The sequence below is a fragment of the Carica papaya genome, chromosome 8 (assembly GCF_054855325.1).
Source record: "Carica papaya isolate Zhongbai chromosome 8, ASM5485532v1, whole genome shotgun sequence".
NCBI classification, from domain to species: Eukaryota; Viridiplantae; Streptophyta; class Magnoliopsida; order Brassicales; family Caricaceae; genus Carica; species Carica papaya.
This window is the reverse complement of record NC_142316.1, coordinates 18,675,953-18,698,533: the sequence shown is the minus strand read 5'-3', so window position 1 is coordinate 18,698,533 and position 22,581 is coordinate 18,675,953. Positions and strand designations below refer to the sequence as shown.

The following is a 22,581-nucleotide window of genomic DNA, read 5'->3' as shown; positions in this document are numbered from 1 at the left end:
ATTTGCGTATAAACCAGCGGACCCTAGTTCCAGACGCGCGTAACGTCGAACGACCCGTCTGAAAAAAAATTGGTGCGACACGAGGACTTCCCAGGAGGTCACGCATCCGAGTACTAATCTCGCCCAAGCACACTTAACTGCAGAGTTCTGATGAGATCCGGTGCAATAGTGCTGGTATGATCGCACCCGTTTAATTTTGCGCTTCTATTACATAAACTCATTCCCCTTTCTTCCCCCTCCCGTCATTTGTTTCCTTGTGCGTGCGCACTGCACCTCCCGTTCTCGTTCTAATATCAGGAAAAATGCCACGGCGCCGTGACTCACATTTGCTAATAAACCTGAGGACCATAATTCAAGTCGCGCGTAACGTCGAAAGAATCATCTGCAAAAAAATGGGTGCAACACGAGGACTTCACAAGAAAATGGGTGAAATATAAGAACTTCGCAGGAGGTAACCCATGCTAGTACTACTCTCGCCCAAGCACCCTTACCTACGGAGTTCTGATAGAATCCGTTGCATTAGTGCTGGTATGATCGCACCTGTTTCATTTCTTGCTGAAATTACATACACTCCTTCTCCTTATACACTCCTTCTCCTTCCTTCCCCCTCCCATCAATTGTTTCTTTGTGCGTTCACACTGCACCTCTCCTTCTCGTTCTAATATGGATTAAAATGCCCCTGCTTCTTGACTCACATTTGCGTATAAACCAGCGGACCCGAGTTCCAGTCGCGCGTAACGTCGAACGACCCGTCTGAAAAAAAATTGGTGCGACACTAGGACTTCCCAGGAGGTCACCAATCCGAGTACTACTCTCGCCAAAGCACACTTAACTGCGGAGTTCTGACGGAATCCGGTGCATTAGTGCTGGTATGATCGCACACGTTTAATTCCGCGCTGCAAATACATAAACTCCTTCTCCTTTCTTCCCCCTCCCGTCATTTGTTTCCTTGTGCGTGCGCACTGCCCCTCCCGTGCTCCTTCTAATATAAAGTAAAATGCTACGGTGTCGTGACTCACATTTGCGAATAAACCTGATGACCATAATTCAAGTCGCGCGTATCGTCGAAAGAATCATCTGCAAAAAAATGGGTGGAACACGAGGACTTCCTAAGAAAATTGGTGAAATATAAGGACTTCGCATGAGGTCACCCATCCTAGTGCTACTCTCGCCCAAGCACCCTTAACTTGCGGAGTTCTGATAGAATCCGTTGCATTGGTGCTGGTATGATCGCTCATGTTTCATTCTGCGCTGCAAATACATACACTTTTTCTCCCTCCATCCCCCCTCCCGTCATTTGTTTCCTTGTGCGTGCACTCTGCATCTCTCCTTCTCGTTCTAATATCGATTAAAATGCCCCTGCTTCTTGACTCACATTTGCGTATAAACCAGCGGACCCTAGTTCCAGTCGCGCGTAACGTCGAACGACCCGTCTGAAAAAAAAAATTAGTGCGACACGAGGACTTCCCAAGAGGTCACCCATCCGAGTACTACTCTTGCCCAAGCACACTTAACTGCGGAGTTCTGATGGGATCCGGTGCATTAGTGCTGGTATGATCGCACATGTTTAATTTTGCGCTGCAAATACATAAACTCCTTCACCTTTCTTCTCCCTCCCGTCATTTGTTTCCTTGTGCGTGCACACTGCACCTCTCGTTCTCGTTCAAATATAAAATAAAATGCCACGACAAGTGACTCACATTTGCTAATAAATCTGCGGACCATAATTAAAGTCGCGCGTAACGTCGAATGGCACATCTGAAAAAAAGAAAATGGATGCAACACGAGAACTTCCCACGATGTAACCCATAATTGTACTACTTTTGCCAAAGCACACTTGACAGCGGAGTTCTGATGGGATCCGGTGCATTTGTGCTGGTATGATCGCACCTGTTTAATTTCGCACTGCAAATACATACACTATTCCCCTTTCTTCCCCCTCCCGCCATTTGTTTCCTTTTACGTGCGCACTGCACCTCCCGCTCTCGTTCTAATATCAAGTAAAATGCCACGGCGCCGTGACTCACATTTGCGAATAAACCTGAGGACCATAATTAAAATCGCGCGTAACGTCGAAAAAATCATCTGCAAAAAAATGGGTGCAACACGAGGACTTCACAAGAAAATGGGTGAAATATAAGGACTTCGCAGGAGGTAACCCATGCTAGTACTACTCTCGCCCAAGCACCCTTACCTACGGAGTTCTGATAGAATCCGTTGCATTAGTGCTGGTATGATCGCACCTGTTTCATTTCGTGCTGAAAATACATACACTCCTTCTCCTTCCCTCCCCCTCCCGTCAATTGTTTCCTTGTGCGTTCACACTGCACCTCTCCTTCTCGTTCTAATATCGATTAAAATGCCCCTGCTTCTTGACTCACATTTGCGTGTAAACCAGCGGACCCCAGTTCCAGTCGCGCGTAACGTCGAACGACCCGTCTGAAAAATAATTGGTGCGACACGAGGACTTCCCAGGAGGTCACCCATCCGAGTACTACTCTCGCCCAAGCACACTTAACTGCGGAGTTCTGATGGGATCCGGTGCATTAGTGCTGGTATGATCGCACCCATTTAATTTCGCGCTGCAAATACATAAACGCCTTCTCCTTTCTTCTCCCTCCCGTCATTTCTTTCCTTGTGCGTGCGCACTGCACCTCCCGTGCTCGTTCTAATATCAGGTAAAATACTATGGTGCCGTGACTCAAATTTGCGAATAAACCTGAGGACTATAATTCAAAAAAATGGGTGAAACACGAGGACTTCACAAGAAAATGGTGAAATATAAGGACTTCGCAGGAGGTAACCCATGCTAGTACTACCCTCGCCCAAGCACCCTTACCTACGGAGTTCTGATAGAATCCGTTGCATTAGTGCTGGTATGATCGCACCTGTTTCATTTCTTGCTGAAAATACATACACTCCTTCTCCTTCCCTCCCCCTCCCGTCAATTGTTTCCTTGTGCGTTCACACTGCACCTCTCCTTCTCGTTCTAATATCGATTAAAATGCCCCTGCTTCTTGACTCACATTTGCGTGTAAACCAGCGGACCCCAGTTCCAGTCGCGCGTAACGTCGAACGACCCGTCTGAAAAAAAATTGGTGCGACACGAGGACTTCCCAGGAGGTCACCGATCCGAGTACTACTCTCGCCCAAGCACACTTAACTGCGGAGTTCTGATGGGATCCGGTGCATTAGTGCTGGTATGATCCCACCCGTTTAATTTCGCGCTGCAAATACATAAACGCCTTCTCCTTTCCTCCCCCTCCCGTCATTTGTTTCCTTGTGCGTGCGCACTGCACCTCCCGTGCTCGTTCTAATATCAGGTAAAATACTATGGTGCCGTGACTCAAATTTGCGAATAAACCTGAGGACTATAATTCAAAAAAATGGGTGCAACACGAGGACTTCACAAGAAAATGGGTGAAATATAAGGACTTCGCAGGAGGTAACCCATGCTAATACTACCCTCGCCCAAGCACCCTTACCTACGGAGTTCCGATAGAATCCGTTGCATTAGTGCTGGTATGATCGCACCTGTTTCATTTCGTGCTGAAAATACATACACTCCTTCTCCTTCCCTCCCCCTCCCGTCAATTGTTTCCTTGTGCGTTCACACTGCACCTCTCCTTCTCGTTCTAATATCGATTAAAATGCCCCTGCTTCTTGACTCACATTTGCGTGTAAACCAGCGGACCCCAGTTCTAGTCGCGCGTAACGTCGAACGACCCGTCTGAAAAAAAATTGGTGCGACACGAGGACTTCCCAGGAGGTCACCCATCCGAGTACTACTCTCGTCCAAGCACACTTAACTGCGGAGTTCTGATGGGATCCGGTGCATTAGTGCTGGTATGATCGCACCCCTTTAATTTTGCGCTGCAAATACATAAACGCCTTCTCCTTTCTTCCCCCTCCCGTCATTTGTTTCCTTGTGCGTGCGCACTGCACCTCCCGTGCTCGTTCTAATATCAGGTAAAATACTATGGTGCCGTGACTCAAATTTGCGAATAAACCTGAGGACTATAATTCAAAAAAATGGGTGCAACACGAGGACTTCACAAGAAAATGGGTGAAATATAAGGACTTCGCAGGAGGTAACCCATGCTAGTACTACCCTCGCCCAAGCACCCTTACCTACGGAGTTCTGATAGAATCCGTTGCATTAGTGCTGGTATGATCGCACTTGTTTCATTTCGTGCTGAAAATACATACACTCCTTCTCCTTCCCTCCCCCTCCCGTCAATTGTTTCCTTGTGCGTTCACACTGCACCTCTCCTTCTCGTTCTAATATCGATTAAAATGCCCCTCCTTCTTGACTCACATTTGCGTGTAAACCAGCGGACCCCAGTTCCAGTCGCGCGTAACGTCGAACGACCCGTCTGAAAAATAATTGGTGCGACACGAGGACTTCCCAGGAGGTCACCCATCCGAGTACTACTCTCGCCCAAGCACACTTAACTGCGGAGTTCTGATGGGATCCGGTGCATTAGTGCTGGTATGATCGCACCCGTTTAATTTCGCGCTGCAAATACATAAACGCCTTCTCCTTTCTTCCCCCTCCCGTCATTTGTTTCCTTGTGCGTGCGCACTGCACCTCCCGTGCTCGTTCTAATATCAGGTAAAATACTATGGTGCCGTGACTCAAATTTGCGAATAAACCTGAGGACTATAATTCAAAAAAATGGGTGCAACACGAGGACTTCACAAGAAAATGGGTGAAATATAAGGACTTCGCAGGAGGTAACCCATGCTAGTACTACCCTCGCCCAAGCACCCTTACCTAAGGAGTTCTGATAGAATCCGTTGCATTAGTGCTGGTATGATCGCACCTGTTTCATTTCGTGCTGAAAATACATACACTCCTTCTCCTTCCCTCCCCCTCCCGTCAATTGTTTCCTTGTGCGTTCACACTGCACCTCTCCTTCTCGTTCTAATATCGATTAAAATGCCCCTGCTTCTTGACTCACATTTGCGTGTAAACCAGCGGACCCCAGTTCCAGTTGCGCGTAACGTCGAACGACCCGTCTGAAAAAAAATTGGTGCGACACAAGGACTTCCCAGGAGGTCACCGATCCGAGTACTACTCTCGCCCAAGCACACTTAACTGCGGAGTTCTGATGGGAGCCGGTGCATTAGTGCTGGTATGATCGCACCCGTTTAATTTCGCGCTGCAAATACATAAACGCCTTCTCCTTTCTTCCCCCTCCCGTCATTTGTTTCCTTGTGCGTGCGCACTGCACCTCCCGTGCTCGTTCTAATATCAGGTAAAATACTATGGTGCCGTGACTCAAATTTGCGAATAAACCTGAGGACTATAATTCAAAAAAATGGGTGCAACATGAGGACTTCACAAGAAAATGGGTGAAATATAAGGACTTCGCAGGAGTTAACCCATCATTGTACTACTTTCGCCAAAGCACACTTAACTGTGGAGTTCTGATGGGATCCGGTGCGTTAGTGCTGGTGTGACCGCACCTGTTTAATTTCGTGCTGAAAATACATACACTCCTTCTCCTTCCCTCCCCCTCCCGTCAATTGTTTCCTTGTGCGTTCACACTGCACCTCTCCTTCTCGTTCTAATATCGATTAAAATGCCCCTGCTTCTTGACTCACATTTGCGTGTAAACCAGCGGACCCCAGTTCCAGTCGCGCGTAACGTCGAACGACCCGTCTGAAAAAAAATTGGTGCGACACGAGGACTTCCCAGGAGGTCACCCATCCGAGTACTACTCTCGCCCAAGCACACTTAACTGCGGAGTTCTGATGGGATCCGGTGCATTAGTGCTGGAATGATCGCACCCGTTTAATTTCGCGCTGCAAATACATAAAAGCCTTCTCCTTTCTTCCCCCTCCCGTCATTTGTTTCCTTGTGCGTGCGCATTGCACCTCCCGTGCTCGTTCTAATATCAGGTAAAATACTATGGTGCCGTGACTCAAATTTGCGAATAAACCTGAGGACTATAATTCAAAAAAATGGGTGCAACACGAGGACTTCACAAGAAAATGGGTGAAATATAAGGACTTCGCAGGAGGTAACCCATCATTGTACTACTTTCGCCAAAGCACACTTAACTGTGGAGTTCTGATGGGATCCGGTGCGTTAGTGCTGGTGTGACCGCACCTGTTTAATTTCGTGCTGAAAATACATACACTCCTTCTCCTTCCCTCCCCCTCCCGTCAATTGTTTCCTTGTGCGTTCGCACTGCACCTCTCCTTCTCGTTCTAATATCGATTAAAATGCCCCTGCTTCTTGACTCACATTTGCGTGTAAACCAGCGGACCCCAGTTCCAGTCGCGCGTAACGTCGAACGACCCGTCTGAAAAAAAATTGGTGCGACACGAGGACTTCCCAGGAGGTCACCCATCCAAGTTCTACTCTCGCCCAAGCACACTTAACTGCGGAGTTCTGATGGCATCCGGTGCATTAGTGCTGGTATGATCGCACCCGTTTAATTTCGCGCTGCAAATACATAAACGCCTTCTCCTTTCTTCCCCCTCCCGTCATTTGTTTCCTTGTGCGTGCGCACTGCACCTCCCGTGCTCGTTCTAATATCAGGTAAAATACTATGGTGCCGTGACTCAAATTTGCGAATAAACCTGAGGACTATAATTCAAAAAAATGGGTGCAACACGAGGACTTCACAAGAAAATGGGTGAAATATAAGGACTTCGCAGGAGGTAACCCATGCTAGTACTACCCTCGCCCAAGCACCCTTACCTAAGGAGTTCTGATAGAATCCGTTGCATTAGTGCTGGTATGATCGCACCTGTTTCATTTCGTGCTGAAAATACATACACTCCTTCTCCTTTCCTCCCCCTCCCGTCAATTGTTTCCTTGTGCGTTCACACTGCACCTCTCCTTCTCGTTCTAATATCGATTAAAATGCCCCTGCTTCTTGACTCACATTTGCGTGTAAACCAGCGGACCCCAGTTCCAGTTGCGCGTAACGTCGAACGACCCGTCTGAAAAAAAATTGGTGCGACACAAGGACTTCCCAGGAGGTCACCGATCCGAGTACTACTCTCGCCCAAGCACACTTAACTGCGGAGTTCTGATGGGATCCGGTGCATTAGTGCTGGTATGATCGCACCCGTTTAATTTCGCGCTGCAAATACATAAACGCCTTCTCCTTTCTTCCCCCTCCCGTCATTTGTTTCCTTGTGCGTGCGCACTGCACCTCCCGTGCTCGTTCTAATATCAGGTAAAATACTATGGTGCCGTGACTCAAATTTGCGAATAAACCTGAGGACTATAATTCAAAAAAATGGGTGCAACACGAGGACTTCACAAGAAAATGGGTGAAATATAAGGACTTCGCAGGAGGTAACCCATGCTAGTACTACCCTCGCCCAAGCACCCTTACCTACGAAGTTCTGATAGAATCCGTTGCATTAGTGCTGGTTTGATCGCACCTGTTTCATTTCGTGCTGAAAATACATACACTCCTTCTCCTTCCCTCCCCCTCCCGTCAATTGTTTCCTTGTGCGTTCACACTGCACCTCTCCTTCTCGTTCTAATATGGATTAAAATGCCCCTGCTTCTTGACTCACATTTGCGTGTAAACCAGCGGACCCCAGTTCCAGTCGCGCGTAACGTCGAACGACCCGTCTGAAAAAAAATTGGTGCGACACGAGGACTTCCCAGGAGGTCACCCATCCGAGTACTACTCTCGCCCAAGCACACTTAACTGCGGAGTTCTGATGGGATCCGGTGCATTAGTGCTGGTATGATCGCACCTGTTTAATTTCGCGCTGCAAATACATAAACGCCTTCTCCTTTCTTCCCCCTCCCGTCATTTGTTTCCTTGTGCGTGCGCACTGCACCTCCCGTGCTCGTTCTAATATCAGGTAAAATACTATGGTGCCGTGACTCAAATTTGCGAATAAACCTGAGGACTATAATTCAAAAAAATGGGTGCAACACGAGGACTTCACAAGAAATTGGGTGAAATATAAGGACTTCGCAGGAGGTAACCCATGCTAGTACTACCCTCGCCCAAGCACCCTTACCTACGGAGTTCTGATAGAATCCGTTGCATTAGTGCTGGTATGATCGCACCTGTTTCATTTCGTGCTGAAAATACATACACTCCTTCTCCTTCCCTCCCCCTCCCGTCAATTGTTTCCTTGTGCGTTCACACTGCACCTCTCCTTCTCGTTCTAATATCGATTAAAATGCCCCTGCTTCTTGACTCACATTTGCGTGTAAACCAGCGGACCCCAGTTCCAGTCGCGCGTAACGTCGAACGACCCGTCTGAAAAAAAATTGGTGCGACACGAGGACTTCCCAGGAGGTCACCGATCCGAGTACTACTCTCGCCCAAGCACACTTAACTGCGGAGTTCTGATGGGATCCGGTGCATTAGTGCTGGTATGATCGCACCCGTTTAATTTCGCGCTGCAAATACATAAATGCCTTCTCCTTTCTTCCCCCTCCCGTCATTTGTTTCCTTGTGCGTGCGCACTGCACCTCCCGTGCTCGTTCTAATATCAGGTAAAATACTATGGTGCCGTGACTCAAATTTGCGAATAAACCTGAGGACTATAATTCAAAAAAATGGGTGCAACACGAGGACTTCACAAGAAAATGGGTGCAACACGAGAACTTCCCAGGAGGTAACCCATCATTGTACTACTTTCGCCAAAGCACACTTAACTGTGGAGTTCTGATGGGATCCGGTGCGTTAGTGCTGGTGTGACCGCACCTGTTTAATTTCGTGCTGAAAATACATACACTCCTTCTCCTTCCCTCCCCCTCCCGTCAATTGTCTCCTTGTGCGTTCACACTGCACCTCTCCTTCTCGTTCTAATATCGATTAAAATGCCCCTGCTTCTTGACTCACATTTGCGTGTAAACCAGCGGACCCCAGTTCCAGTCGCGCGTAACGTCGAACGACCCGTCTGAAAAAAAATTGGTGCGACACGAGGACTTCCCAGGAGGTCAACCATCCGAGTACTACTCTCGCCCAAGCACACTTAACTGCGGAGTTCTGATGGGATCCGGTGCATTAGTGCTGGTATGATCGCACCTGTTTAATTTCGCGCTGCAAATACATAAACGCCTTCTCCTTTCTTCCCCCTCCCGTCATTTGTTTCCTTGTGCGTGCGCACTGCACCTCTCGTGCTCGTTCTAATATCAGGTAAAATACTATGGTGCCGTGACTCAAATTTGCGAATAAACCTGAGGACTATAATTCAAAAAAATGGGTGCAACACGAGGACTTCACAAGAAATTGGGTGAAATATAAGGACTTCGCAGGAGGTAACCCATGCTAGTACTACCCTCGCCCAAGCACCCTTACCTACGGAGTTCTGATAGAATCCGTTGCATTAGTGCTGGTATGATCGCACCTGTTTCATTTCGTGCTGAAAATACATACACTCCTTCTCCTTCCCTCCCCCTCCCGTCAATTGTTTCCTTGTGCGTTCACACTGCACCTCTCCTTCTCGTTCTAATATCGATTAAAATGCCCCTGCTTCTTGACTCACATTTGCGTGTAAACCAGCGGACCCCAGTTCCAGTCGCGCGTAACGTCGAACGAACCGTTTGAAAAAAAATTGGTGCGACACGAGGACTTCCCAGGAGGTCACCCATCCGAGTACTACTCTCGCCCAAGCACACTTAACTGCGGAGTTCTGATGGGAGCCGGTGCAGTAGTACTGGTATGATCGCACCCGTTTTATTTCGCGCTGCAAATACATAAATGCCTTCTCCTTTCTTTCCCCTCCGGTCATTTGTTTCCTTGTGCGTGCGCACTGCACCTCCCGTGCTCGTTCTAATATCAGGTAAAATACTATGGTGCCGTGACTCAAATTTGCGAATAAACCTGAGGACTATAATTCAAAAAAATGGGTGCAACACGAGGACTTCACAAGAAAATGGGTGAAATATAAGGACTTCGCAGGAGGTAACCCATGCTAGTACTACCCTCGCCCAAGCACCCTTACCTACGGAGTTCTGATAGAATCCGTTGCATTAGTGCTGGTATGATCGCACCTGTTTCATTTCGTGCTGAAAATACATACACTCCTTCTCCTTCCCTCCCCCTCCCGTCAATTGTTTCCTTGTGCGTTCACACTGCACCTCTCCTTCTCGTTCTAATATCGATTAAAATGCCCCTGCTTCTTGACTCACATTTGCGTGTAAACCAGCGGACCCCAGTTCCAGTTGCGCGTAACGTCGAACGACCCGTCTGAAAAAAAATTGGTGCGACACGAGGACTTCCCAGGAGGTCACCGATCCGAGTACTACTCTCGCCCAAGCACACTTAACTGCGGAGTTCTGATGGGATCCGGTGCATTAGTGCTGGTATGATCGCACCCGTTTAATTTCGCGCTGCAAATATATAAACGCCTTCTCCTTTCTTCCCCCTCCCGTCATTTGTTTCCTTGTGCGTGCGCACTGCACCTCCCGTGCTCGTTCTAATATCAGGTAAAATACTATGGTGCCGTGACTCAAATTTGCGAATAAACCTCAGGACTATAATTCAAAAAAATGGGTGCAACACGAGGACTTCACAAGAAAATGGGTGCAACACGAGAACTTCCCAGGAGGTAACCCATCATTGTACTACTTTCGCCAAAGCAAACTTAACTGTGGAGTTCTGATGGGATCCGGTGCGTTAGTGCTGGTGTGACCGCACCTGTTTAATTTCGTGCTGAAAATACATACACTCCTTCTCCTTCCCTCCCCCTCCCGTCAATTGTTTCCTTGTGCGTTCACACTGCACCTCTCCTTCTCGTTCTAATATCGATTAAAATGCCCCTGCTTCTTGACTCACATTTGCGTGTAAACCAGCGGACCCCAGTTCCAGTCGCGCGTAACGTCGAACGACCCGTCTGAAAAAAAATTGGTGCGACACGAGGACTTCCCAGGAGGTCACCCATCCGAGTACTACTCTCGCCAAAGCACACTTAACTGCGGAGTTCTGATGGGATCCGGTGCATTAGTGCTGGTATGATCGCACCCGTTTAATTTCGCGCTGCAAATACATAAACGCCTTCTCCTTTCGTCTCCCTCCCGTCATTTGTTTCCTTGTGCGTGCGCACTGCACCTCCCGTGCTCGTTCTAATATCAGGTAAAATACTATGGTGCCGTGACTCAAATTTGCGAATAAACCTGAGGACTATAATTCAAAAAAATAGGTGCAACACGAGGACTTCACAAGAAAATGGGTGAAATATAAGGACTTCGCAGGAGGTAACCCATGCTAGTACTACCCTCGCCCAAGCACCCTTACCTACGGAGTTCTGATAGAATCCGTTGCATTAGTGCTGGTATGATCGCACCTGTTTCATTTCTTGCTGAAAATACATACACTCCTTCTCCTTTCCTCCCCCTCCCGTCAATTGTTTCCTTGTGCGTTCACACTGCACCTCTCCTTCTCGTTCTAATATCGATTAAAATGCCCCTGCTTCTTGACTCACATTTGCGTGTAAACCAGCGGACCCCAGTTCCAGTCGCGCGTAACGTCGAACGACCCGTCTGAAAAAAAATTGGTGCGACACGAGGACTTCCCAGGAGGTCACCCATCTGAGTACTACTCTCGCCCAAGCACACTTAACTGCGGAGTTCTGATGGGATCCGGTGCATTAGTGCTGGTATGATCGCACCCGTTTAATTTCGCGCTGCAAATACATAAACGCCTTCTCCTTTCGTCTCCCTCCCGTCATTTGTTTCCTTGTGCGTGCGCACTGCACCTCCCGTGCTCGTTCTAATATCAGGTAAAATACTATGGTGCCGTGACTCAAATTTGCGAATAAACCTGAGGACTATAATTCAAAAAAATGGGTGCAACACGAGGACTTCACAAGAAAATGGGTGAAATATAAGGACTTCGCAGGAGGTAACCCATGCTAGTACTACCCTTGCCCAAGCACCCTTACCTACGGAGTTCTGATAGAATCCGTTGCATTAGTGCTGGTTTGATCGCACCTGTTTCATTTCGTGCTGAAAATACATACACTCCTTCTCCTTCCCTCCCCCTCCCGTCAATTGTTTCCTTGTGCGTTCACACTGCACCTCTCCTTCTCGTTCTAATATCGATTAAAATGCCCCTGCTTCTTGACTCACATTTGCGTGTAAACTAGCGGACCCCAGTTCCAGTCGCGCGTAACGTCGAACGACCCGTCTGAAAAAAAATTGGTGCGACACGAGGACTTCCCAGGAGGTCACCGATCCGAGTACTACTCTCGCCCAAGCACACTTAACTGCGGAGTTCTGATGGGATCCGGTGCATTAGTGCTGGTATGATCGCACCCGTTTAATTTCGCGCTGCAAATACATAAACGCCTTCTCCTTTCTTCCCCCTCCCGTCATTTGTTTCCTTGTGCGTGCGCACTGCACCTCCCGTGCTCGTTCTAATATCAGGTAAAATACTATGGTGCCGTGACTCAAATTTGCGAATAAACCTGAGGACTATAATTCAAAAAAATGGGTGCAACCCGAGGACTTCACAAGAAAATGGGTGAAATATAAGGACTTCGCAGGAGGTAACCCATGCTAGTACTACCCTCGCCCAAGCACCCTTACCTACGGAGTTCTGATAGAATCCGTTGCATTAGTGCTGGTATGATCGCACCTGTTTCATTTCGTGCTGAAAATACATACACTCCTTCTCCTTCCCTCCCCCTCCCGTCAATTGTTTCCTTGTGCGTTCACACTGCACCTCTCCTTCTCGTTCTAATATCGATTAAAATGCCCCTGCTTCTTGACTCACATTTGCGTGTAAACCAGCGGACCCCAGTTCCAGTCGCGCGTAACGTCGAACGACCCGTCTGAAAAAAAATTGGTGCGACACGAGGACTTCCCAGGAGGTCACCCATCCGAGTACTACTCTCGCCCAAGCACACTTAACTACGGAGTTCTGATGGGATCCGGTGCATTAGTGCTGGTATGATCGCACCCGTTTAATTTCGCGCTGCAAATACATAAACGCCTTCTCCTTTATTCCCCCTCCCGTCATTCGTTTACTTGTGCGTGCGTACTGCACCTCTCGTTCTCGCTCAAATATCAAGTAAAATGCCACGGCGCCATGACTCACATTTGCGAATAAATCTGCGGACCATAATTAAGGTCGCGCATAAGGTCGAACGACACAACTGAAAAAAAGAAAATGGGTGCAACACGAGAACTTCCCAGGAGGTAACCCATCATTGTACTGCTTTCGCCAAAGCACACTTAACTGCGGAGTTCTGATGGGATCCAGTGCATTTGTGCTGGTGTGACCGCACCTGTTTAATTTTGTGCTGAAAATACATACACTCCTTCTTCCCTCCCCCCCTCCCATCATTTGTTTCCTTGTGCGTTCACACTGCACCTCTCCTTCTCGTTCTAATATCGATTAAAATGCCCCTGATTCTTGACTCACATTTGCGTATAAACCAGCGGACCATAGTTCCAGTAGCGCGTAACGTCGAACGACCCATCTAAAAAAAAATTATTACGATACGAGGACTTCCCAAGAGGTCACCCATCCGAGTACTACTCTCGCCCAAGCACGCTTAACTACAGAGTTTTGATGGGATCCCGTGCATTAGTGCTGGTATGATACCACTTGTTTAATTTTGCGCTTCAAATACATACACTCCTTCTCTTTTCTTCCTCCTCCCGTCATTTATTTCCTTGTGCGTGCGCACTGCACCTCCCATACTCGTTCTAATATCAAGTAAAATGCCACGGCGCCGTGACTCACATTTGCGAATAAACCTGCAGACCATAAATCAAGTCGCGCGTAACGTCGAAAGAATCATCTACAAAAAGATGGGTGCAACACGAGGACCTCCCAAGAAAATGGGCGAAATATAAGGACTTCGCAGGAGGTCACCCATCCGAGTACTTTTCTCGCCCAAGCACCCTTAACTACGGAGTTATGATAGAATCCGTTGCATTAGTGCTGGTATGATCCCTCATGTTTCATTCTACACTGCAAATACATACACTCTTTCTCCGCCCATCCCCCCTCCCGTCATTTGTTTCCTTGTGGGTGCACTCTGCATCTCTCTTTCTCGTTCTAATATAAAGTAATATGCCCCGGCACCGTGACTCACCTTTGCAAATGAACCAGTGGTTTATAATTCCATTCGCGTAACGTCGAACAACCCATCCGAAAAAAAATAGGTGCAACACGAGGGCTTCCCAAGTGGTCACCCATCCGAGTACTACCCTCGCCCAAGCACACTTAACTGCGAAGTTCTGATGGGATCCGGAGCTTTAGTGCTGGTATGATCGCACCAGTTTAATTTCGCGCTGCAAATACATACACTCCTTCTCCTATCTTCCCCTTCCGTCATTTGTTTCCTTGTGCATTCACACTTCACCTCTCATTTTCGTTCTAATATCAATTAAAATGCCCCTGCTCCTTGACTCACATTTGCGTATAAACCAGTGAACCCTAGTTCCAGTCACGCGTAACGTCGAATTTTCCGTCTGAAAAAAAAAATTTGTGTGACACGAGGACTTCCCAGGAGGTCACACATACGAGTACTAATCTCGCCCAAGCACACTTCACTGCGGAGTTCTGATGGGATCCGGTGCATTAGTGCTGGTATGATCGCACTTGTTCAATTTTGCGCTGCAAATACATAAACTCCTTCTCCTTTATTCCCCCTCCCGTCATTTGTTTCCTTGTGCGTGCGCACTGCACTTCCCGTTCTCGTTCTAATATCAAGTAAAATGCTATAGCGTCGTGACTCACATTTGCGAATAAACCTGATGACCATAATTCAAGTCGCGCGTAACGTCGAAAGAATCATCTGTAAAAAAATGGGTGCAACACGAGGACTTCCCAAGTGGTCACCCATCCGAGTACTACTCTCCCCCAAGCACACTTAACTGCGGAGTTATGATGGGATCTGTTGTATTAGTGCTGGTATGATCACACCTGATTAATTTCGCGCTGCAAATACAAAAACTCCTTCTCCTTTCTTCCCCCTCCCGTCATTTGTTTCCTTGTGCGTGCACTCTGCATCTCTCTTTCTCGTTCTAATATCAAGTAATATGCCCCGGCACCGTGACTCACCTTTGCAAATGAACCAGCGGTTTATAATTCCATTCGCGCGTAACGTCGAACAACCCATCCGAAAAAAAATAGGTGCAACACGAGGGCTTCCCAAGTGGTCACCCATTATTGTACTACTCTCGCCCAAGCACTCCTAACTGCGGAGTTCTGATGGGATCCGAGGCTTTAGTGCTGGTATGATCGCACCTGTTTAATTTCGCGCTGCAAATACATACACTCCTTCTCATTTCTTCCCACTCCCGCCATTTGTTTCCTTGTGCGTTAACACTTCACCTCTCATTCTCGTTCTAATATCCATTAAAATGCCCCTGCTTATTGACTCACATTTGCGTATAAACCAGCGGACCCTAATTCCAGACGCGCGTAACATCGAACGACCCGTTTGAAAAAAAATTAGTGCGACACGAGGACTTCCGAGGAGGTCACCCATCCGAGTACTAATCTCGCCCAAGCACACTTCACTGCGGAGTTCTGATGGGATTCGGTGCATTAATGCTGGTATGATCGCACCTGTTTAATTTCGCGCTGCAAATACATAAACTCATTCCCCTTTCTTCCCCCTCCCGTCATTTGTTTCCTTGTGCGTGCGCACTGCACCTCCCGTTATCGTTCTAATATCAAGTAAAATGCTACAGCGCCGTGACTCACATTTGCGAATAAACCTGAGGACCATAATTCAAGTCGCGCATAACGTCGAAAGAATCATCTGTAAAAAAATGTGTGCAACACGAGGACTTCACAAGAAAATGGGTGAAATATAAGGACTTCGCAGGAGGTAACCCTTGCAAGTACTACTTTCGCCCAAACACCCTTACCTACGGAGTTCTGATAGAATCCGTTGCATTAGTGCTGGTATGATCGCACCTGTTTCATTTCGTGCTCAAAATACATACACTCCTTCACCTTCCCTTCCCCTCCCATCAATTGTTTCCTTGTGCGTTCACTCTGCACCTCTCCTTCTCGTTCTAATATCGATTAAAATGCCCCTGCTTCTTGACTCACATTTGCGTATAAACCAGCGGACCCTAGTTCCAGTCGCGCGTAACGTCGAACGACCCGTCTAAAAAAAAATTTGTGCGACACGAGGACTTCCCAGGAGGTCACCCATCTGAGTACTACTCTCGCCCAAGCACACTTAACTGCGGAGTTCTGATGGGATCCAGTGCATTAATGCTGGTATGATCGCACATTTTTAATTTTGCGCTGCAAATACATAAAATCATTCCCCTTTCTTCCCCTCTCCCGTCATTTGTTTCCTTGTGCGTGCGCACTGCACCTCCCGTTCTCGTTCTAATATCAAGTAAAATTCTACGGTGTCGTGACTCACATTTGCGAATAAACCTGAGGACCATAATTCAAGTCGCGCGTATCGTCGAAAGAATCATCTGCAAAAAAATGGGTGCAACACGAGGACTTCCTAAGAAAATGGGTAAAATATAAGGACTTCATAGGAAGTCACCCATCCTAGTGCTACTCTCGCCCAAGAACCTTTAACTTGCGGAGTTCTGATAGAATCCGTTGCGTTGGTGCTGGTATGATTGCTCATGTTTCATTCTGCGCTGCAAATACATATACTTTTTCTACCTCCATCCCCCCTCCCGTCATTTGTTTCCTTGTGCGTGCACTCTGCATCTCTCTTTCTCGTTCTAATATCGATTCAAATGCTCCTGCTTCTTGACTCACATTTGCGTATAAACTAGTGGACCCTTGTTCCAGTCGCGCGTAACGTCGAACGACCCGTCTGAAAAAAAAATTAGTGCGACACGAGGACTTCCCAAGAGGTAACCCATTCGAGTAATACTCTCGCCCAAGCACACTTAACTGCGGAGTTCTGATGGGATCCGGTGCATTAGTGCTGGTATGATCGAACCTGTTTAATTTCGCGCTGCAAATACATAAACTCCTTCTCCTTTATTCCCCCTCCCGTCATTCGTTTACTTGTGCGTGCGCACTGCACCTCTCGTTCTCGCTCAAATATCAAGTAAAATGCCACAGCGCCGTGACTCACATTTGCGAATAAATCTGCGGACCATAATTAAGGTCGCGCATAAGGTCGAACGGCACAACTGAAAAAAAGAAAATGGGTGCAACACGAGAACTTCCCAGGAGGTAACCCATCATTGTACTGCTTTCGCCAAAGCACACTTAACTGCGGAGTTCTGATGGGATCCGGTGCATTTGTGCTGGTGTGACCGCACCTGTTTAATTTTGTGCTGAAAATACATACACTCCTTCTTCCCTCCCCCCCTCCCATCATTTGTTTCCTTGTGCGTTCACACTGCACCTCTCCTTCTCGTTCTAATATCGATTAAAATGCCCCTGATTCTTGACTCACATTTGCGTATAAACCAGCGGACCATAGTTCCAGTCGCGCGTAACGTCGAACGACCCATCTGAAAAAAAATTATTGAGATACGAGGACTTCCGAAGAGGTCACCCATCCGAGTACTACACTCGCTCAAGCACACTTAACTGCAGAGTTCTGATGGGATCCAGTGCATTAGTGCTGGTATGATGCCACTTGTTTAATTTTGCGCTTCAAATACATACACTCCTTCTCTTTTCTTCCTCATCCCAACATTTGTTTCCTTGTGCGTGCGCACTGCACCTCCCGTACTCGTTCTAATATCAAGTAAAATGCCACGGCGCCGTGACTCACATTTGCGAATAAACCTGCGGACCATAAATCAAGTCGCGCGTAACGTCGAAAGAATCATCTGCAAAAAGATGGGTGCAACACGAGGACCTCCCAAGAAAATGGGCGAAATATAAGGACTTCGCAGGAGGTCACCCATCCGAGTTCTTTTCTCACCCAAGCACCCTTAACTGCGGAGTTCTGATAGAATCCGTTGCATTAGTGCTGGTATGATCCCTCATGTTTCATTCCGCACTGCAAATACATACACTCTTTCTCCTCCCGTCATTTGTTTCCTTGTGCGTGCACTCTGCATCTCTCTTTCTCATTCTAATATCAAGTAATATGCCCCGGCACCGTGACTCACCTTTGCAAATGAACCAGCGGTTTATAATTCCATTCGCGCATAACGTCGAACAACCAATCCGAAAAAAAATTAGTACAACACGAGGGCTTCCCAAGTGGTCACCCATCCGAGTACTACTCTCGCACAAGCACACTTAACTGCGGAGTTCTGATGGGATCCGGGGCTTTAGTGCTGGTATGATAGCACCTGTTTAATTTCACGCTGCAAATATATATACTCCTTCTCCTTTCTTCCCCCTCCCGTCATTTGTATCCTTGTGCGTTAACACTTCACCTCTTATTCTCGTTCTAATATCGATTAAAATGGCCCTGCTTATTGACTCACATTTGCGTATAAACCAGCGGACCCTAGTTCCAGACGCGCGTAACGTCGAACGACCCGTCTGAAAAAAAATTGGTGCGACACGAGGACTTCCCAGGAGGTCACGCATCCGAGTACTAATCTCGCCCAAGCACACTTAACTGCAGAGTTCTGATGAGATCCGGTGCAATAGTGCTGGTATGATCGCACCCGTTTAATTTTGCGCTTCTATTACATAAACTCATTCCCCTTTCTTCCCCCTCCCGTCATTTGTTTCCTTGTGCGTGCGCACTGCACCTCCCGTTCTCGTTCTAATATCAGGAAAAATGCCACGGCGCCGTGACTCACATTTGCTAATAAACCTGAGGACCATAATTCAAGTCGCGCGTAACGTCGAAAGAATCATCTGCAAAAAAATGGGTGCAACACGAGGACTTCACAAGAAAATGGGTGAAATATAAGAACTTCGCAGGAGGTAACCCATGCTAGTACTACTCTCGCCCAAGCACCCTTACCTACGGAGTTCTGATAAAATCCGTTGCATTAGTGCTGGTATGATCGCACCTGTTTCATTTCTTGCTGAAATTACATACACTCCTTCTCCTTATACACTCCTTCTCCTTCCTTCCCCCTCCCATCAATTGTTTCTTTGTGCGTTCACACTGCACCTCTCCTTCTCGTTCTAATATGGATTAAAATGCCCCTGCTTCTTGACTCACATTTGCGTATAAACCAGCGGACCCGAGTTCCAGTCGCGCGTAACGTCGAACGACCCGTCTGAAAAAAAATTGGTGCGACACTAGGACTTCCCAGGAGGTCACCAATCCGAGTACTACTCTCGCCAAAGCACACTTAACTGCGGAGTTCTGACGGAATCCGGTGCATTAGTGCTGGTATGATCGCACACGTTTAATTCCGCGCTGCAAATACATAAACTCCTTCTCCTTTCTTCCCCCTCCCGTCATTTGTTTCCTTGTGCGTGCGCACTGCCCCTCCCGTGCTCCTTCTAATATAAAGTAAAATGCTACGGTGTCGTGACTCACATTTGCGAATAAACCTGATGACCATAATTCAAGTCGCGCGTATCGTCGAAAGAATCATCTGCAAAAAAATGGGTGGAACACGAGGACTTCCTAAGAAAATTGGTGAAATATAAGGACTTCGCATGAGGTCACCCATCCTAGTGCTACTCTCGCCCAAGCACCCTTAACTTGCGGAGTTCTGATAGAATCCGTTGCATTGGTGCTGGTATGATCGCTCATGTTTCATTCTGCGCTGCAAATACATACACTTTTTCTCCCTCCATCCCCCCTCCCGTCATTTGTTTCCTTGTGCGTGCACTCTGCATCTCTCCTTCTCGTTCTAATATCGATTAAAATGCCCCTGCTTCTTGACTCACATTTGCGTATAAACCAGCGGACCCTAGTTCCAGTCGCGCGTAACGTCGAACGACCCGTCTGAAAAAAAAAATTAGTGCGACACGAGGACTTCCCAAGAGGTCACCCATCCGAGTACTACTCTTGCCCAAGCACACTTAACTGCGGAGTTTTGATGGGATCCGGTGCATTAGTGCTGGTATGATCGCACATGTTTAATTTTGCGCTGCAAATACATAAACTCCTTCACCTTTCTTCTCCCTCCCGTCATTTGTTTCCTTGTGCGTGCACACTGCACCTCTCGTTCTCGTTCAAATATAAAATAAAATGCCACGACAAGTGACTCACATTTGCTAATAAATCTGCGGACCATAATTAAAGTCGCGCGTAACGTCGAATGGCACATCTGAAAAAAAGAAAATGGATGCAACACGAGAACTTCCCACGATGTAACCCATAATTGTACTACTTTTGCCAAAGCACACTTGACAGCGGAGTTCTGATGGGATCCGGTGCATTTGTGCTGGTATGATCGCACCTGTTTAATTTCGCACTGCAAATACATACACTCATTCCCCTTTCTTCCCCCTCCCGCCATTTGTTTCCTTTTAGGTGCGCACTGCACCTCCCGCTCTCGTTCTAATATCAAGTAAAATGCCACGGCGCCGTGACTCACATTTGCGAATAAACCTGAGGACCATAATTCAAATCGCGCGTAACGTCGAAAGAATCATCTGCAAAAAAATGGGTGCAACACGAGGACTTCACAAGAAAATGGGTGAAATATAAGGACTTCGCAGGAGGTAACCCATGCTAGTACTACCCTCGCCCAAGCACCCTTACCTACGGAGTTCTGATAGAATCCGTTGCATTAGTGCTGGTATGATCGCACCTGTTTCATTTCGTGCTGAAAATACATACACTCCTTCTCCTTCCCTCCCCCTCCCGTCAATTGTTTCCTTGTGCGTTCACACTGCACCTCTCCTTCTCGTTCTAATATCGATTAAAATGCCCCTGCTTCTTGACTCACATTTGCGTGTAAACCAGCGGACCCCAGTTCCAGTCGCGCGTAACGTCGAACGACCCGTCTGAAAAATAATTGGTGCGACACGAGGACTTCCCAGGAGGTCACCCATCCGAGTACTACTCTCGCCCAAGCACACTTAACTGCGGAGTTCTGATGGGATCCGGTGCATTAGTGCTGGTATGATCGCACCCGTTTAATTTCGCGCTGCAAATACATAAACGCCTTCTCCTTTCTTCTCCCTCCCGTCATTTGTTTCCTTGTGCGTGCGCACTGCACCTCCCGTGCTCGTTCTAATATCAGGTAAAATACTATGGTGCCGTGACTCAAATTTGCGAATAAACCTGAGGACTATAATTCAAAAAAATGGGTGAAACACGAGGACTTCACAAGAAAATGGTGAAATATAAGGACTTCGCAGGAGGTAACCCATGCTAGTACTACCCTCGTCCAAGCACCCTTACCTACGGAGTTCTGATAGAATCCGTTGCATTAGTGCTGGTATGATCGCACCTGTTTCATTTCTTGCTGAAAATACATACACTCCTTCTCCTTCCCTCCCCCTCCCGTCAATTGTTTCCTTGTGCGTTCACACTGCACCTCTCCTTCTCGTTCTAATATCGATTAAAATGCCCCTACTTCTTGACTCACATTTGCGTGTAAACCAGCGGACCCCAGTTCCAGTCGCGCGTAACGTCGAACGACCCGTCTGAAAAAAAATTGGTGCGACACGAGGACTTCCCAGGAGGTCACCCATCCGAGTACTACTCTCGCCCAAGCACACTTAACTGCGGAGTTCTGATGGGATCCGGTGCATTAGTGCTGGTATGATCGCACCCGTTTAATTTCGCGCTGCAAATACATAAACGCCTTCTCCTTTCCTCCCCCTCCCGTCATTTGTTTCCTTGTGCGTGCGCACTGCACCTCCCGTGCTCGTTCTAATATCAGGTAAAATACTATGGTGCCGTGACTCAAATTTGCGAATAAACCTGAGGACTATAATTCAAAAAAATGGGTGCAACACGAGGACTTCACAAGAAAATGGGTGAAATATAAGGACTTCGCAGGAGGTAACCCATGCTAGTACTACCCTCGCCCAAGCACCCTTACCTACGGAGTTCTGATAGAATCCGTTGCATTAGTGCTGGTATGATCGCACCTGTTTCATTTCGTGCTGAAAATACATACACTCCTTCTCCTTCCCTCCCCCTCCCGTCAATTGTTTCCTTGTGCGTTCACACTGCACCTCTCCTTCTCGTTCTAATATCGATTAAAATGCCCCTGCTTCTTGACTCACATTTGCGTGTAAACCAGCGGACCCCAGTTCCAGTCGCGCGTAACGTCGAACGACCCGTCTGAAAAATAATTGGTGCGACACGAGGACTTCCCAGGAGGTCACCCATCCGAGTACTACTCTCGCCCAAGCACACTTAACTGCGGAGTTCTGATGGGATCCGGTGCATTAGTGCTGGTATGATCGCACCCGTTTAATTTCGCGCTGCAAATACATAAACGCCTTCTCCTTTCTTCTCCCTCCCGTCATTTGTTTCCTTGTGCGTGCGCACTGCACCTCCCGTGCTCGTTCTAATATCAGGTAAAATACTATGGTGCCGTGACTCAAATTTGCGAATAAACCTGAGGACTATAATTCAAAAAAATGGGTGAAACACGAGGACTTCACAAGAAAATGGTGAAATATAAGGACTTCGCAGGAGGTAACCCATGCTAGTACTACCCTCGTCCAAGCACCCTTACCTACGGAGTTCTGATAGAATCCGTTGCATTAGTGCTGGTATGATCGCACCTGTTTCATTTCTTGCTGAAAATACATACACTCCTTCTCCTTCCCTCCCCCTCCCGTC

At 47.5% G+C, this 22,581-nt stretch overlaps 18 non-coding genes and 33 pseudogenes across 18 annotated transcripts; all 51 read right to left on the bottom strand.

Moving 5' to 3' along the window:
* Positions 1-69: 69 nt before the first annotated feature.
* On the bottom strand, positions 70-188 carry LOC148247998 (5S ribosomal RNA; annotated as a pseudogene).
* Positions 189-423: 235 nt separating this feature from the next.
* On the bottom strand, positions 424-542 carry LOC148247997 (5S ribosomal RNA; annotated as a pseudogene).
* A 222-nt stretch (positions 543-764) lies between these two features.
* Positions 765-883, bottom strand: LOC148247996 (5S ribosomal RNA; annotated as a pseudogene).
* A 563-nt stretch (positions 884-1,446) lies between these two features.
* Positions 1,447-1,565, bottom strand: LOC148247995 (5S ribosomal RNA). The gene has a single exon (XR_015815123.1). It is a non-coding gene; the product is annotated as a 5S ribosomal RNA (ribosomal RNA).
* Positions 1,566-1,773: 208 nt separating this feature from the next.
* Positions 1,774-1,892, bottom strand: LOC148247994 (5S ribosomal RNA; annotated as a pseudogene).
* A 558-nt stretch (positions 1,893-2,450) lies between these two features.
* LOC148247993 (5S ribosomal RNA) lies at positions 2,451-2,569 on the bottom strand. The gene has a single exon (XR_015814991.1). It is a non-coding gene; the product is annotated as a 5S ribosomal RNA (ribosomal RNA).
* A 202-nt stretch (positions 2,570-2,771) lies between these two features.
* LOC148247992 (5S ribosomal RNA) lies at positions 2,772-2,890 on the bottom strand (annotated as a pseudogene).
* Positions 2,891-3,095: 205 nt separating this feature from the next.
* Positions 3,096-3,214, bottom strand: LOC148247991 (5S ribosomal RNA; annotated as a pseudogene).
* Positions 3,215-3,741: 527 nt separating this feature from the next.
* On the bottom strand, positions 3,742-3,860 carry LOC148247990 (5S ribosomal RNA). Its single transcript, XR_015815934.1, has one exon. It is a non-coding gene; the product is annotated as a 5S ribosomal RNA (ribosomal RNA).
* A 527-nt stretch (positions 3,861-4,387) lies between these two features.
* On the bottom strand, positions 4,388-4,506 carry LOC148247989 (5S ribosomal RNA). The gene has a single exon (XR_015814980.1). It is a non-coding gene; the product is annotated as a 5S ribosomal RNA (ribosomal RNA).
* Positions 4,507-5,033: 527 nt separating this feature from the next.
* Positions 5,034-5,152, bottom strand: LOC148247988 (5S ribosomal RNA; annotated as a pseudogene).
* A 527-nt stretch (positions 5,153-5,679) lies between these two features.
* LOC148247987 (5S ribosomal RNA) lies at positions 5,680-5,798 on the bottom strand. Its single transcript, XR_015816039.1, has one exon. It is a non-coding gene; the product is annotated as a 5S ribosomal RNA (ribosomal RNA).
* Positions 5,799-6,325: 527 nt separating this feature from the next.
* LOC148247986 (5S ribosomal RNA) lies at positions 6,326-6,444 on the bottom strand (annotated as a pseudogene).
* Positions 6,445-6,971: 527 nt separating this feature from the next.
* Positions 6,972-7,090, bottom strand: LOC148247985 (5S ribosomal RNA; annotated as a pseudogene).
* Positions 7,091-7,617: 527 nt separating this feature from the next.
* On the bottom strand, positions 7,618-7,736 carry LOC148247984 (5S ribosomal RNA). The gene has a single exon (XR_015814677.1). It is a non-coding gene; the product is annotated as a 5S ribosomal RNA (ribosomal RNA).
* A 203-nt stretch (positions 7,737-7,939) lies between these two features.
* On the bottom strand, positions 7,940-8,058 carry LOC148247983 (5S ribosomal RNA; annotated as a pseudogene).
* Positions 8,059-8,263: 205 nt separating this feature from the next.
* LOC148247982 (5S ribosomal RNA) lies at positions 8,264-8,382 on the bottom strand. Its single transcript, XR_015815403.1, has one exon. It is a non-coding gene; the product is annotated as a 5S ribosomal RNA (ribosomal RNA).
* Positions 8,383-8,585: 203 nt separating this feature from the next.
* On the bottom strand, positions 8,586-8,704 carry LOC148247981 (5S ribosomal RNA; annotated as a pseudogene).
* Positions 8,705-8,909: 205 nt separating this feature from the next.
* On the bottom strand, positions 8,910-9,028 carry LOC148247980 (5S ribosomal RNA). Its single transcript, XR_015815974.1, has one exon. It is a non-coding gene; the product is annotated as a 5S ribosomal RNA (ribosomal RNA).
* A 203-nt stretch (positions 9,029-9,231) lies between these two features.
* Positions 9,232-9,350, bottom strand: LOC148247979 (5S ribosomal RNA; annotated as a pseudogene).
* A 205-nt stretch (positions 9,351-9,555) lies between these two features.
* LOC148247978 (5S ribosomal RNA) lies at positions 9,556-9,674 on the bottom strand (annotated as a pseudogene).
* Positions 9,675-9,877: 203 nt separating this feature from the next.
* LOC148247977 (5S ribosomal RNA) lies at positions 9,878-9,996 on the bottom strand (annotated as a pseudogene).
* A 205-nt stretch (positions 9,997-10,201) lies between these two features.
* On the bottom strand, positions 10,202-10,320 carry LOC148247976 (5S ribosomal RNA). Its single transcript, XR_015815402.1, has one exon. It is a non-coding gene; the product is annotated as a 5S ribosomal RNA (ribosomal RNA).
* A 203-nt stretch (positions 10,321-10,523) lies between these two features.
* On the bottom strand, positions 10,524-10,642 carry LOC148247975 (5S ribosomal RNA; annotated as a pseudogene).
* Positions 10,643-10,847: 205 nt separating this feature from the next.
* On the bottom strand, positions 10,848-10,966 carry LOC148247974 (5S ribosomal RNA). Its single transcript, XR_015815018.1, has one exon. It is a non-coding gene; the product is annotated as a 5S ribosomal RNA (ribosomal RNA).
* A 203-nt stretch (positions 10,967-11,169) lies between these two features.
* On the bottom strand, positions 11,170-11,288 carry LOC148247973 (5S ribosomal RNA; annotated as a pseudogene).
* Positions 11,289-11,493: 205 nt separating this feature from the next.
* Positions 11,494-11,612, bottom strand: LOC148247972 (5S ribosomal RNA). Its single transcript, XR_015815701.1, has one exon. It is a non-coding gene; the product is annotated as a 5S ribosomal RNA (ribosomal RNA).
* A 527-nt stretch (positions 11,613-12,139) lies between these two features.
* LOC148247971 (5S ribosomal RNA) lies at positions 12,140-12,258 on the bottom strand. Its single transcript, XR_015815401.1, has one exon. It is a non-coding gene; the product is annotated as a 5S ribosomal RNA (ribosomal RNA).
* Positions 12,259-12,461: 203 nt separating this feature from the next.
* On the bottom strand, positions 12,462-12,580 carry LOC148247970 (5S ribosomal RNA; annotated as a pseudogene).
* A 205-nt stretch (positions 12,581-12,785) lies between these two features.
* On the bottom strand, positions 12,786-12,904 carry LOC148247969 (5S ribosomal RNA). Its single transcript, XR_015815667.1, has one exon. It is a non-coding gene; the product is annotated as a 5S ribosomal RNA (ribosomal RNA).
* A 209-nt stretch (positions 12,905-13,113) lies between these two features.
* On the bottom strand, positions 13,114-13,232 carry LOC148247968 (5S ribosomal RNA; annotated as a pseudogene).
* Positions 13,233-13,436: 204 nt separating this feature from the next.
* LOC148247967 (5S ribosomal RNA) lies at positions 13,437-13,552 on the bottom strand (annotated as a pseudogene).
* A 561-nt stretch (positions 13,553-14,113) lies between these two features.
* On the bottom strand, positions 14,114-14,232 carry LOC148247966 (5S ribosomal RNA). Its single transcript, XR_015814398.1, has one exon. It is a non-coding gene; the product is annotated as a 5S ribosomal RNA (ribosomal RNA).
* A 206-nt stretch (positions 14,233-14,438) lies between these two features.
* LOC148247965 (5S ribosomal RNA) lies at positions 14,439-14,557 on the bottom strand (annotated as a pseudogene).
* Positions 14,558-14,762: 205 nt separating this feature from the next.
* LOC148247964 (5S ribosomal RNA) lies at positions 14,763-14,881 on the bottom strand (annotated as a pseudogene).
* Positions 14,882-15,086: 205 nt separating this feature from the next.
* Positions 15,087-15,205, bottom strand: LOC148247963 (5S ribosomal RNA; annotated as a pseudogene).
* Positions 15,206-15,410: 205 nt separating this feature from the next.
* On the bottom strand, positions 15,411-15,529 carry LOC148247962 (5S ribosomal RNA; annotated as a pseudogene).
* Positions 15,530-16,088: 559 nt separating this feature from the next.
* On the bottom strand, positions 16,089-16,207 carry LOC148247961 (5S ribosomal RNA). Its single transcript, XR_015814554.1, has one exon. It is a non-coding gene; the product is annotated as a 5S ribosomal RNA (ribosomal RNA).
* A 563-nt stretch (positions 16,208-16,770) lies between these two features.
* On the bottom strand, positions 16,771-16,889 carry LOC148247960 (5S ribosomal RNA; annotated as a pseudogene).
* Positions 16,890-17,098: 209 nt separating this feature from the next.
* Positions 17,099-17,217, bottom strand: LOC148247959 (5S ribosomal RNA; annotated as a pseudogene).
* Positions 17,218-17,421: 204 nt separating this feature from the next.
* LOC148247958 (5S ribosomal RNA) lies at positions 17,422-17,540 on the bottom strand (annotated as a pseudogene).
* Positions 17,541-18,088: 548 nt separating this feature from the next.
* LOC148247957 (5S ribosomal RNA) lies at positions 18,089-18,207 on the bottom strand (annotated as a pseudogene).
* A 205-nt stretch (positions 18,208-18,412) lies between these two features.
* LOC148247956 (5S ribosomal RNA) lies at positions 18,413-18,531 on the bottom strand (annotated as a pseudogene).
* Positions 18,532-19,107: 576 nt separating this feature from the next.
* LOC148247955 (5S ribosomal RNA) lies at positions 19,108-19,226 on the bottom strand (annotated as a pseudogene).
* A 563-nt stretch (positions 19,227-19,789) lies between these two features.
* LOC148247954 (5S ribosomal RNA) lies at positions 19,790-19,908 on the bottom strand (annotated as a pseudogene).
* Positions 19,909-20,116: 208 nt separating this feature from the next.
* Positions 20,117-20,235, bottom strand: LOC148247953 (5S ribosomal RNA; annotated as a pseudogene).
* A 235-nt stretch (positions 20,236-20,470) lies between these two features.
* On the bottom strand, positions 20,471-20,589 carry LOC148247952 (5S ribosomal RNA; annotated as a pseudogene).
* Positions 20,590-20,794: 205 nt separating this feature from the next.
* Positions 20,795-20,913, bottom strand: LOC148247951 (5S ribosomal RNA). The gene has a single exon (XR_015814969.1). It is a non-coding gene; the product is annotated as a 5S ribosomal RNA (ribosomal RNA).
* A 526-nt stretch (positions 20,914-21,439) lies between these two features.
* Positions 21,440-21,558, bottom strand: LOC148247950 (5S ribosomal RNA). Its single transcript, XR_015814958.1, has one exon. It is a non-coding gene; the product is annotated as a 5S ribosomal RNA (ribosomal RNA).
* A 203-nt stretch (positions 21,559-21,761) lies between these two features.
* On the bottom strand, positions 21,762-21,880 carry LOC148247949 (5S ribosomal RNA; annotated as a pseudogene).
* Positions 21,881-22,085: 205 nt separating this feature from the next.
* On the bottom strand, positions 22,086-22,204 carry LOC148247948 (5S ribosomal RNA). Its single transcript, XR_015814947.1, has one exon. It is a non-coding gene; the product is annotated as a 5S ribosomal RNA (ribosomal RNA).
* Between the last annotated feature and the right edge of the window lie 377 nt (positions 22,205-22,581).